At 38.9% G+C, this 13,874-nt stretch overlaps 1 pseudogene; it reads right to left on the bottom strand.

Moving 5' to 3' along the window:
* The window catches only part of LOC130034952 (contactin-associated protein-like 3), a 166,673-nt pseudogene that overhangs the window by 89,518 nt on the left and 63,281 nt on the right, over positions 1-13,874 (bottom strand).

Genomic DNA, 13,874 nt, shown 5'->3' with positions numbered 1-13,874 from the left:
GCAGAAATCCAAAATCGCAGCCATGTGATATTATATGATTCTCATAACCAGCTATAGAAAACAAAGTATTTCACAATGTCAGCAATTCTTATTGTTTGGGGAGAAATTCTAAACAGTAATGGTGCATTTTTTGTTGAAATAATGAATGTAATCAATGTAGAGAAGAGTTAAATAGAAATCATCTGCCTCATAGGCATTGGAAGGGCTGGGAGGGGGTATATTGGGGTTCTTGGTGGTGAAAAATGAGTACTGGTGAAGGGAAAGGTGTTTGATCATTGTATGACCGAGACTTAAACCTGAAAGCTTAGTAACTTTTCCCACAGTGATTCAATAAATAAATATAAGAAGAAAAAATAAATAAATAAAATTATGAAAAAAAAGTAATTTGGAGTTCATGCCCAATTTTATCAGCTAATCAGTGGCTGAATGAATAGCAGTACTCCTACATTAAAAAAGAATATGCCCTGTTAAAGTTCTTTTCAACTTTGAGATTTTTCTTTCTATAATATTAGGTAAAGGTAAAGGTAAAGGCACTCCCGTTGATCGTCGATTTGCTCAAGCGGGCCCAGTAACGTCTCCATTGGAGACTTTGTTGTTACTGTGTCTGGCATATCGAATACTCTCGGTAGCTTGCCGGGCTCTCCGAGAGGAGCGGAGGAATCGAACTTGGGTCGGCCATGTTGGCCGCGTGTAATACGAACGCCCTACCCACTGTGCTTCTATAATATTACTGATTATAAAAAAATGAATAATAGAAAATTCTGACTCTAGTCCTCAAAACTGTGCTCTTCCCCCATACTGCTTCATTGAGAGATACACACCATGATCCAACCAAAACTGAAGAATTACTCTTTTGGCTAGACTCATTAATGATCCATCATTCACAGTCATGAAGCAATTAACTTGTGATTCTGCTCACCTAATGCTCATAAATCGCTCTATCATTTGTTTACAGAATCTCTATTCCCTATTTCAACCTCCCAATCTTCATGATTCAGACCAAAATATTTCACCCTTAAATAAGTTGCCTCTTGTGTTCTTCTCTGCTGTCTTCACTATCATCATCTTCACCAGATGTCAGAGTTTTGCTAAATAGTATAAAGAGGGACCTGGCATTGAGCCCTTCAGAGATATTTTAAGAACGTTAGGTCAACATGTAGAGCCTCAGATGGCTCCCAGGCCTCTGCGGTATACCTCTGTCATACTAGTTAGTACCATCTCCCATGTGCCCTCGTCTATTCCTCTAAGTCAGCGTTGCTAGTGTAGAAATCTTTAAATGGATCAAACTTAATTGCCACACTTTGGGCTTCGATACAAGGCTCTGCCTTGCTCTGGACTGCTGGCTTCTCCCACTTGATTCCCACCCACATTTTCATCAAAGTTTAGGTGTGCCTTAAAAGTAATATGTGGTTCAAATACAGAGAACTGCCCCCAGATGCTTACAACCCCCAACTTATTATTATTCTATAGTGGCAGCTTTTATTTTTCGTGTAAAGAGAAAACTATATTTAGTTTTTAAGGTAATAGAGCCTTAGTGTCATGGATGGGCAAAATCTTGCTTCACTGAAAAGCATTTTACAAAGGCTAGCAGCAGGCCAATGGCCTACAGACCATTTTAAACAAAGACTAGTAGTGATATTCCAAGAAATTCTCACTCTGGACCAGGCAGCAGGGATGACACAACTGAAGCAAAATGCATCTTCTTTACCATTTATTTAAATGAAGTAAATTGTTGTGTCTTTTTGAAACATTGGAACACTGCAAAAGCACTAATGAAGAGATTCTGTTCTTGTAATAGAATTAAAATAACTAATAAAAATGGGTTGGAGTGATAGCACAGCAGTAAGGCATTTGCCTTGTGCGCAGCCAGCCCAGCCGAGCTGGGTTCGATTCCTCCTCCCCTCTCAGAGAGCCCAGCAAGCTACCGAGAGTATCTCACCCGCACAGCGAAGCCTGGCAAGCTACCCATGACATATTAAATATGCCAAACACAGTAACAACAAGTCTCAAAATGGAGACGTCACTGGACCTGCTCGAGCAAATCGATGAACAATGGGAGGACAGTTTTGTCTGTTTGACAGATTAAAAAACAAAGAATACCATGATTTATCTAAAAACATTTGGGGATAATATTTTTAAATAAATGAGATGGGGGGCAGAGAGATAGTGCAGTGAATAAGATATTTGCCTTGTACACAGCAGACCTAAGTTCAGTCTCTGGCCTGTCAGGGACCCTGCAACGCTGTCAGGAGTGATCCCTAAACACAGAGCCAAGGAGCAAGCTCTGAGCACCACTGGGTGTGACAGAAAGAAAGAAAGAAAGAAAGAAAGAAAGAAAGAAAGAAAGAGAGAGAGAGGGAGGGAGGGAGGGAGGGAGGGAAGGACGGAGGGAGGGAGGGAGGAAGGGAAGGAAGGAAGGAAGGAAGGAAGGAAGGAAGGAAGGAAGGAAGAGAGGGAGGTAGGGAGGGAGGGAGGGAGGGAGGGAGGGAGGAAGGAAGGAAGGAAGGAAGGAAGGAAGGAAGGAAGGAAGGAAGGAAGCACAATTACAATTAGATGTGGCTTCAAAATCAAAACAAATGAACAAACAAACAAAAATCACCTTTAGTAGCTATGTCAGACATAAAAGAAGTGAGTAGCTCTTTCATACATAAAGATTTGTGATGCATCTCAATTTTTGCTTAAAGGATATAACTTCATATTTTATATATCTCCAGAGATTTCAGCATATTTTTGCATTCCATTTTATGAATGACATGGAAAGCTTATTTTCCTTTTTTATGTATCATATACACATATATACATATGTATACAGTGTAGCAGTGAAATAAAGGTAGATACACTTTGGTTGGTGCTAAAGGATCTTTGCACACAAGAGGGAAATGTGGAGTCCCAATGTGAGAGAAATACTGTACATCACATGCTGTATTCTCTGAGATTCAGAAAAAATGACAATTTGGCCTCTCCGAGAGAACTGGGACTTCTGATCCTTCTAGCTATTATAGCCTCAGTGGGTGCCTTACCCTATCTCAGAGTTAACATCTCTGACCCTCTCTCAAGACCAAGATTCAGGATTCTATATGTGGTTCTATAATTTACAGATGATATCAGTTTCTATAACCAAAATAACATGCCTAATATTAGCTCAGTGAAGAAATTCTATTAGAACTGAATTTCTGAAAACAAATAAGAATAAATACACAAGCCATCATAACATATGAGACAGAGCAAAAATAATACTAAAAGGAAAAATTTTAACAATGAAGTTTTACATTTACAAAGAAAACAAAAAGAAAATAAGTTCAAGTAAATAATCTACCTTACCATGTTAAGGAATTAGGAGAAAAATGTTAAACTTAAAGTCATCAGAAAGAATGAATTTTTAAACTCACATGATGTCCCAAGACTGAATTAAAAACAAGTAAACAAACAAACAAACAGAAAGCCTTAACAGGCTAATACAATAATACTATTGAAAAATAAATCATAAGTCTCTCCAAAACAAGTTTGTGTGCAAATGGATTTAAGGGTAAATTCTACTTTAAATAAAACCCCATCTTTAAAATACAAGATCACGTGGGGGGCCAAGGAGATGACTTTGAGACCCAAATTTGATTCCCAGCACTACAAGGTCATCTAGCACTGCGAGAAGCAAAACAAGCAAACAAAATCAAAGCCCCGAAGATATGTTTTCTATCTTTCTTAAGATCTTTAGGAAATCTGAACAGGAATTCTTCCAACTACTTTATGTGAGGAAAACACCAAAAGACAAAATCCAAAAGCAGTAAAAACTAAAAAGAAAAAAAATAGAAAAGAAGAGAGAGAGAGAGAGAAACTGAACATCAATATGCGTATAAAAACCTAGATGCAAAGATTTTCAATAAAATGTCAATGAGCTGAATTCAACAATACATTAATATTATCATATACCATAAACAAGTGGTATTTATTTTTGGGATGTTAAACCATATCAAAAAGAAAATTTTTTAAAAAAATCACATGATGACATAAATAGATGTAATTTATGATCAAAGCATAATGAAGTGGAAGGTATTCCTGAATATGGCAAATGCCATATATAGCAAACTCAGTAAATATCACACTTATTTAAAAACAAAATGCTTTTCCTAAGAAACAACAAATCAACTGTGTGCATTCTTCTCACTATTATGAAATACAGTAGTCAAAAGTTTCAGTCAAAACAGTTAGCTAAGAAAAAAAAAGTAAAGGAGATTTAACTTTAAAAAGTAAAGTTCAAAAAGTAGTTAAGTATCACATTTTATAAATAACATGACAATATGTTAAGAAATCCCTGACAGTCACCATAATACTAGTAGAAAAAAAAAGTTTCAGGGAAAAAATCTGTATAATTCTAAATGTTGCATTTATAGAGTAAAATAAGAAAATAAAGAGAAACCAAAATCTATATCTCATTTACTATACCATCAAAAATAAGTATTTAATAGTAAGTTAACAAATAAGGTTAAAGATATACATAGTAAACTACAAGTTACCATAAAAAAGGGAAGCTACAAGGAAATGGAAAAAGACTACATGTTCATGGTTTGAAAGAACTGTCATTGTTAAAATGACCATTTTACCCAAAGCAATAAATACATTTAACATAGAATAGACACTGATAAATTTGTGTGAAGCCACAGAAACTCCAATGAGCCAAAGAAATTATGTGCAGAAATAAGATGAAGGGCACTGCATTCCCTAACTGTGCATATAAAAAGCAAGAGTATCAAATCAGTTTAGTACTGGAACAAAGGTGGATTCTCAGACCAATGGAAAGTTAACTTATAGCAAAGAAGGAACAAAACTGTCTCAATAAATTATTTCTGGAAAACTGGGTTAGCCACAGGCAAAAGAATCACAAAAGTTAACTCAAAATGCATCATATAACTAAACGCTCGACCCACATTTTAAAAATACATCAAAGAAAGCACAGGCAGAAAAGTGCATAATAATGACTTCAGTGGGGAGTTTAATGACTTAATACAAAAGTAAAAGCAATGAATGGGATTAGATCAAAGTAGCTCTGAGTCACAAGGTGAGGAACAGATGGAGAATGACTGCATTCATTTGTGGTATATAAAAATAATATATAGTAGAAGACTAATATCCATGTCCAGGGAAAACAGGGGCTAGGAGGACTGGTCAATGGTTGGAACTAACCACAAGTGTGTGGGGGGCTGAGGGCAGGTAAGGTAGAGAAGAGACTAGTATGACAGAAATAGCAGGAAATGATCACGCTGGACAAAATCTGAATGATAAAACTAGGTGAAGGGATATTCTTGATAACTTTCAGTACCAATACTGCAAATCACAATGCCCATGAGGAGAGAGGGATAGAAGGAGAGAGAGAAGAAAAAGCCAGAGAGTGAAGAAAAGTCCCTCCCATAGAGGCAGGCAGGAGGTGGGGGGTGATAGAAGGGAGCCTGGGGACACTGGTGCTGGGAAATGTATACTGGTAGAGAAATGGGTGTAGGAATACTGTATGACTGAAATCTAATCATAAACAGCTTTGTAAGAGTGATTCAATAAGTAAAAAATTTAAAAGTAGCTCTGTACAATAAAAGCTAAATGGTAGAGAAAATATGCATATCTGGGACTGGCATGACCATATAGTGGGTAGGGTACTTGCCTTGTACTCGTGACACTCAGGTTTGACACCCAGCATTCAATATGGACCCCAAGCACTAGCAGTAGTTATTCCTGATTGCAAATCCAGGAGTTAACATTAAGCACCGCCAGTCTGGCCAATAAAGAACCAAATAAACAAAAAATATGCACATCTAGGAAAAAAGATAATATCCAAGATAAATTAAAAACTGAAAAAACAACCAACAACAAAAAAGTTTACCAGTAAAATGGCGAGAAGTGTTACACAGTCGCTTCTTCAAACAAGATATACAGAAGGCAAATAGGTACCTGACAAATATGTATTATCAATGATTATCAGGAAAACGAAAGTTAAAATGCCAAAAAGACATGTCATAACAGTGAGACTAAACTATGTGAAAAATATTGGAAACATGTAATGAGAAGATTTAGAAAAAAAGGAGCCCTCATTTACTTTTGGTGGAGATGAAAAAATGATTTCAGTCTTTATGAAAATCAGTATGGAGATTTTCCCCCAAAATTAAAAATAGAATTAACATGAGATTCAGCAATTTCACTCCTAGTTATCTATTCCAAGAATATAAACCATTCATTGAAATTATGTATGCACAGCAATTTTCATTACAGCACTATAGAAAATAACAAAAATCTGAAAACCACTCAAGTGCTCAATGGCAGATGAATAGAGAAGTTAAAGTATGGGGTTGTGATGTTCAAAAGATATTTGCATGAAAAACACTAACAGTATTGCAAATCCTGGTACCTCAATAAAAGTAATTTTAAAAATCAGCCTGTCAAGGAGACAGGCCTATCGAGATATCTATGAGGGTTGTGGAGGTGGGGGTGGCCTTCAATGGACTCTTCAGCAGACTGTTGTTTTGGCCAGTATCCCATTCTGTACAAGGTTTTCAATATCTTTTGTGTTTTCAAAATTCTGTTGTGAAATTATAAAATTGTTTTGTCTTGGTGTCATACCGAGGTTAGAGAGAGACCATCTGTGGTATTGAGATAGAACCCATCTTGGTCACATGCCAAGAAGTTTTCTTACTCACTGTACTAAGTTTTTTTTTCTTCATGTTTAGCTTGTGCTTATTTTACCCTTTGGAAAGGGTATCAGGTGATGATAAGAAAATCCACTTTTCCAGCTCTTGATTTGTTACTTAATCTGCTACCGAAATTTGAAAACCTGTATATGTAAATAATCTAGTAACTCCTTACCTGTCAGTCAGGCTACAGATGTCTATTTGCAGGTCATGGAAACTGCCCAGCTTCTCCTGTTGCACTGCGATGAGATCCACCTCCTTGTGGCTAACAGAGATGAGCCGCATGCAGCCCTGAAATCCAGGATTTCTGCATCCAGAGCCAGAGTTGCTATCAGGACAGCCTAAAAGGGCAAGCAGACACACACACACAAACACACACACACACACACCACAAAAAAAAAACCATTACACCACAGTGTTTATTGTAGAAACTACCCCTGGGAATTACACTCCTCTTCCCTTTGGAGCAGGACAGAGTGCTAGGAAGTTGACAGGAACAAGAGTTTCTGGTATTGGTAACAAGAAAAATACAAACTAAGGCCAAATTTATGGAATGACCAGAAGAAGGTAAGGGGTAAAAGTATAGAGTTAGTGAAAATCTGTTTTAAGCAGAACTTGGTTTTCTTTTTAAAAGCATAGGTTTCCGTGCCCATGCTCCAGACAGTTCCTCGCACCCAGATCCACCCAGCCTGCCTGACCCATGCCATCCTCCAGTGCTTCCTGCATCCACCCCATGTGCCAGGTGAGTGACCAGTCGCCGGTGGCCATTCCCCCACTTATGCTGCAGTCAGCCTCTCAGACCAGGATACCACCTACAGCCTGGCAGGGGGCATGGCCTCTGTGGCAGGGGGTGTGGCCTTTATAGTAGGAGGTGTGACCTTGGGGTGGGGCCAGTAATCTTCCCCATTCCTGGCACCCTGGAGTCACATCCCACTCTTCATTACCTAATTCCATGAAGAACATCCTAGCTATTTCAAATACAATAGGCCAAAAGTCCACTAGTCTATTACAATTTCACCAAAACACCAGTGAACATAAGAAGCCACACAAGCTCATTCTAATAAAAGATCACAGGTTCACCAGAGGCCTCACATATAGAGGAGCACCTGAGAGGAAGGACTTATAGAAGGTGGAAAACGTGACCACCATCAAGTGAGCTCATCCAGAATACTTTCTCGCAGCAAGAGGAAATAATGATAGTGAACTAGAAGGCCCCACCTCCATATAACCACGACAATATAAAGAAGCAGCTCAAATTCCCACAGGAGGAAAGGATTAAGAGAAGAGTCCAGAAGCCTCAGCAGGCATTACCCACAAATACAATCTCTCCGGTAAGGGATTTAGAGATGAAAAGTTGAAGATGTTCAGTGAACTCAAGGAAATGGAAAAGGCATACAGTAAGTTAAAGGAGGACATGAAAGAAAGAGTGGAATGACAGACAAGAAAATAAAGGAAGAAATGAGAGCAGAAATTAGAAAGCTACAAACAGAAGTGTCACTAATAAAGGACTTAGTAGATGAAATAAAAAGTCAGTGGGTGCCCTCAAACATAGGATGGCTACAGCAGAAGACAAAATCAGTGAGCTTGAAGATGAGCTACAGAAAGCTTACAGGCAACAATAAATAATGGGGAAAAAACCTCAAAATAGCTCTGGGGTGAATCAGAGACCTAGGGGGTGAATCAAAGAGAAACAACATTAGAATAATTAGAGGACCAGAAGGACTGGGAGGCAACCCCAATGAAAAAGCCACAGTTAAAGATGTCATTGCTGGAAAGTTCCCAAAGCTGGAGAATGTAGGCATCCAGATCCTAGGATCCGAAGGGTGCCAGCTAAAAGAGACCCAAATAAAAAGACTCCAAGACATATCATAGTCAGAATGATGGATGCCACGGATAGAAACACAATACTGCAAGCAGCAAGGTCAAAGAAGAAAATCACATACAAAGGAGCATCCCTTAGATTTACAGCAGCCTTATCAGAGGAACCTTTCTAAGCCCAAAGACAATGGTGAGATGTAGTGAAAAAAACTCAATGAAATGAACGCCTCACCAAGAATACTATATTCGGCTAAACTCTCACTCAAGCTTGAAGGAACAATACACTATTTCATGAATAAAAAACAGCTCAGGAACTTCAGACTCAAAACTAACGTTAAAAGAACTAAATGAGCTACTGTAAGACAAGAAAAAAATCCTACAAGCACAAAAAAACTCTACAGAAAGATGGCACAAATCCCCATGGCAATAATCTCTCTCAATATCAGTGGTCTAAACGCACTAATTAAGACACACAAAGTGACAAAAATGGGTTCAGAAACTGAACCCAACATTCTGCTACCTATAAGAAACACATCTGAACAGTCAGAGCAAACACAGACTCAATGGTCAAAGGATGGAAAACAATCCTGCGAGCAAAGAATTCCCTCAAAAAAGTTGTGGTGGCCATCCAAGTATCTAACCTCATGGATTGCAGGTTGAAAAAGACTAGAAGAGACAGTGAAGGCTATTTTTAATAAACAATGGATATGTACAGCAGGAAGAAATCACAGTCCTAAACGAATACACACCTAATGAGGGACCAGTGAAATACTTAAAACAGCTGCCAACAGTTTTAAGTAAAACATTGCTAGCAACAAATAGTTGTTGGAGACTTCAACACCGCCTTGTCACCTCTGGATAGAGCAACAAGATTAACACTCAGCAAAGAAACATTGGCTTTGAAGGAAGAGATAGAAGAGAGAAGGTCTACACAGGACTTTGCATCGTCCCCAAAATGAATACACGTTCTTTCCAGTGCACACGGAACATTTTATAGAATAGAGCACGTGCTGTGTCACAAAACACACCTCAAGAAAATCAGAAAGATAGACATCATATAACTATCCTTTCAGACCACAATGCACTGAAGATAGAACTTAATCATGCACAGACACAGAGAACCAAATCACCTGGAAATTAAACAACTCAATGCTGAACAATGAGTGGATCAGAAAGGTAATTAAGGAAGAAATTAAAAGCATAAAGAATGACATTACCATGATACTGAACTCAAACTAATGAGCAGGTTTGATAAGAGGTACTAAATAGAAAGTTTTTGAAAATAAAATGAAATAAAAATAAGTCATAAATTGAAAGTGAAAAATAAATTTTGTTTATTAAAATTCATGCTAAATACCTAACTTCTGTGTGTCTGTAGGCATGCGCAGGCATACTTTTAAAGAATTTTTATAACAATTGTTTTGCACCTCTAAGATTTATATTTACATTTAAAATATTTTGTTGAACTGGACACTTCAGTCAATATCATAAAGAATTAAGAACTATCTTGTATTGCCATGTCAATGGAAAATATGAAGAAAAATATATAAGAATACTCCTTGTAGGGCGTTTGTCTTGCAGTCTGCTGACCTGGCTGATCTGAGTTCAATTCCTCTGCCCCTCTTGGAGAGCCCGACAAGCTACCCAGAGTATCTCCCCCGCACAGCAAAGCCTGGCTTCCCATGACGTATTTGATATGCCAAACACAATAACAACAAGTTTCACAATGGAGATGTAACTGGGCCCGCTCAAGCAATTGATGAACAACGGGAGGACAGTGCTACAGTGCTACTCCTTGTAGCATCGATTTTTTCCAATAATAGTAGTTTTCATAACTTCTGGTACAGTCCTTGACTGTCCCATTATAAATTACAAACCACAATATCTACATGGTTGCTTTGTGTTATTCCAATGGAATTTGCAAGAAAACAATGTTCTTTTAATAATGATAAGAAAGGAGATGCTTTAAAATAAAAATCACAGCAAGATGGAATTTAAACCTTCATCCATCCCCTGCTGTGGGTTAACAGAATCTTGAGAATTGCCACACGCTGCCCTGAGTTTACCTCTATTAATCACAGCTTCTTGTACACTGCAAGTTTAGAATGTAAAGGAGTGGATATTTAGGAAAAGGACTATTACAATGATTACAGAGAAACAATCATGGGACTGGAGCAATAGTACAGCAGGTGAGCATTTGCCTTGCACAAGGCTGACCAGGTTTCAGCCTGTATGATCTCCAGAGGACCATAAGGCGTGATTTCGAAAACTCAAAGCCAGGAGTAACCCCTGAGCATTTCCAGGTGTGGCCTCCCCCAAAAATTAAAAAACATTCAGGGGTGCCAAAGATATGGTTGCTGTACCTACAAAGAAGCAGTTGTTGCAAAACGCGTTTGTGACAGGCAGTGACTGGGAGAACAAATGAACATCTCTACTGACCCCAGTACCACTCCATTCTTTATTGCCTTTGGGTAAAACTTTCCCTGGCTATAGGGAATTGACTCTCTTAAGGTAATGCTCTTCCCCAGAGATAACCAATGTTCAAAGGGACAATGGATACAATCGTGACCTAGACACATTTTCTCATCTGGGACTCCCTGGAAGGGATTCCCAGCACCAATATCTCATATAGGATCACTGAGTCATTACAAACTTCCCACCAGTCAGCCTACTCCGCTGTTCATCCATCTGTTCTCTCCACCCTTCTAGGGGTTGTTGGCAAGAATTAATCTCACTCAACCACCTCCGCACAAATCTTCCGTGAAGAGGGCCAGTATAGTGCCGTTGGGCACTTGCCTTGCATGCGGCTGACCCGGGTTCAACCCCAGGCACCACATATTGTCCCCTGGCTCCTGAAGACAGAGCCAAAAGTAAGCTATGAGCACTGCTGAATATGGCCACCCAAACAAACAAGCTAAATCTCCCACACAGAGGAAGAGTCCTGAAGAATCCAACACTGTAGCAGTGTAGGCTATTATCACATAGCACTAATTTAATTGAATGTCTTATTTTTGGTAAGCAAACATGAATGAGACACATTATTTCAAAATATTTAGGCTTTTGTTTATTGTTTTGCTTTGTTTTGTTTTCAGGCCACACTCAGCAGTACTCAGAACTTACTCCTGGCTCTGTGCTCAGGATGCATCAGTTCTGGGTGCTGGGGATTGAACCCAGGGTGGCTGCCTGCAAGTGCTCTACTGGCTTACAATCCCGCCACCATGAAAATATTCAGATTTTACTTCCCCAAAAAAATTTTTGTTACTTCCCCAATTTTTTTTTTACTTCCAAAAAAAATTTGGAAGTAAAACAGATTTTATTTGGAGGTTTTGAAGGGAAAGAGGAAGAGAAAGTGGGAGCAAGTGGACAGTATTATGCTCAAGAGAGACCCTGGGCTTCTCCAAGGGCAGAGAGAGCCCGTATACACATCCGAGCATTAGACAGGAAAGCATGAAAGTACACATCTCAAGAAAGGAGATGTGGTGACAAATGAGCTCCGACACCACATCTGCTTGGCCACATGGGTGCAAGCAGCACATGAGCTTGGGCAGCATATGCCCCTTCTAAAAATTTTTTGAAGTAAATTTTTTTGCTTCATGTGAAATGTAACTATTTTATTCTGTATCTTTTTTGCTCCCCTTAAAAAATATTAGAAAATAAAAAAAATATTAGAAGCAGCAGAAGCTCATCTCTACCCACAGCATGCATTAGTAACCAGTTCTTTCATGCTTTCTAAGTAGACACGTTTGGCTGATAATTAATAAAAGTAAAGTAAGTAAATAAGTAAAGGTCCTCCCATTGATCATCGATTTGCTCGAGCGGCCCAGTAACGTCTCCATTGGAGACTTTGTTGTTACTGTGTCTGGCATATCGAATACGTCACGGGGAGCTTGCCAGGCTCTGCCGTGCGGGCGAGAAACTCTCGGTAGCTTGCCGGGCTCTCCGAGAGGGGCGGAGGAATCGAACTCGGGTCGGCCATGTTGGCTGCGTGATATATCAACCCCTAAGAATTTTTTTTAAAGAATGGAATATGCCAGCTCAAAATATTCTCTCGATATAGGGTTATCTTGTGGAATCTGTGCAATGGTGCAGTGGATAGGGAGTTTGTCTTGCATGTGCCCAACCAGGCTTTGCTTCCCAACATTCCATAAGGTCCCCAAACCTGACAGGAATGAGTCCTCGGTGCTCAGGAGTAAACCCTGAGCAACTCAGGGTGTGGTCCAAAAAAATAAAAGCAACAGCAAAGAACAAACAAGGGTTACCTTATTCTTTTCTTTTTTTCTTTTCTGTTGTTTTTTCCCTTGCTTTTGGATAACAACGGACATTGCCCAGAGCAGCTTGGTGCTCAGGTTCTCTTTCTGGAAGTGTTTGGGGGACCATGAGGTACCAAGGATCAAAACTGAGGTCTTCTGCATGCAAAGCAAGGTTCACAAAGCATGTGCTCATCCCTTTGAGCACATGCATTATCTTCAGCTGATTATTTTAAAAAACAATATATACAAACTTTTGTAGGTGAAATTTTTGTAGGTGAAATTTACATATAAAATGGAATTCTCCAATTACCAGGGTGTCTCACTTTCTGTACTACAAAGATCAATAAATATCTAGAAAATCAACACTGGACTAGCACTGTAGCACTGTACTCCCATTGTTCGTTCATTGATTTGCTGGAGCAGGCACTAGTAACATCTCTATTGTGAGACTTGTTGTTACTGTGTTTGGGATATTGAATACACCACCGGGAGCTTACCTGGCTCTGCCATGAGCATTTGAGTACGCAGCAAATTAAATCTGCATAAGGATTTTACCCTTGTTTATTGTGTTATTTTTCCTGATCACAGTGTCTGCCTATCCTTGTCTTTGTCCCTGAATGTTTCTTTTTGTCTTCAGCTGGAAATGGTATTTAAGCTAGTAGCTTATGCATTCTTGGGAGTTACTCTGAATTCTTATATAAAGGAGTAAACAAATTAATAAAATTGTTTATTTTTCTTATCTTTATAAGAGATTTCAGTCAAGAAATTAGAAAAGGAGAAGAAACATTAGTTTTCCCAGTTTCCCTCCTATGTATTTTCAATAAGAGCTCCAATTTTAGTCTTTCTTTTATTTTGGTTTGTGGAAATTTGACATGACATACTATTTTTTTCCTTAAATTTTTATTAGTGAAACACAATGAGGTACAGTTGCAGACTTACAAACTTTTGTGCTTTGGTTTCAGTTATACAATGTTTGAATACCCATCCCTCCACCAGTGCCCATTCTCCACCACCACCAGTCCCAGTATCCCACCCACCTCCCTTCCCTCCATCCCACCCTACCTCTGTGGCAGGGCATTCCCTTTTGTTATCTCTCTCCTGTTGAGTGCTGCTGTTTGCAAAAGAGACATTGAGTGGC

Source organism: Sorex fumeus, unplaced genomic scaffold, assembly GCF_029834395.1.
Source record: "Sorex fumeus unplaced genomic scaffold, SorFum_2.1 ptg000063l, whole genome shotgun sequence".
In the NCBI taxonomy this organism is placed as follows: domain Eukaryota; kingdom Metazoa; phylum Chordata; class Mammalia; order Eulipotyphla; family Soricidae; genus Sorex; species Sorex fumeus.
The sequence above is the reverse complement of the archived record's forward strand: the minus strand, read 5'-3'. Positions and strand labels throughout refer to the sequence as shown.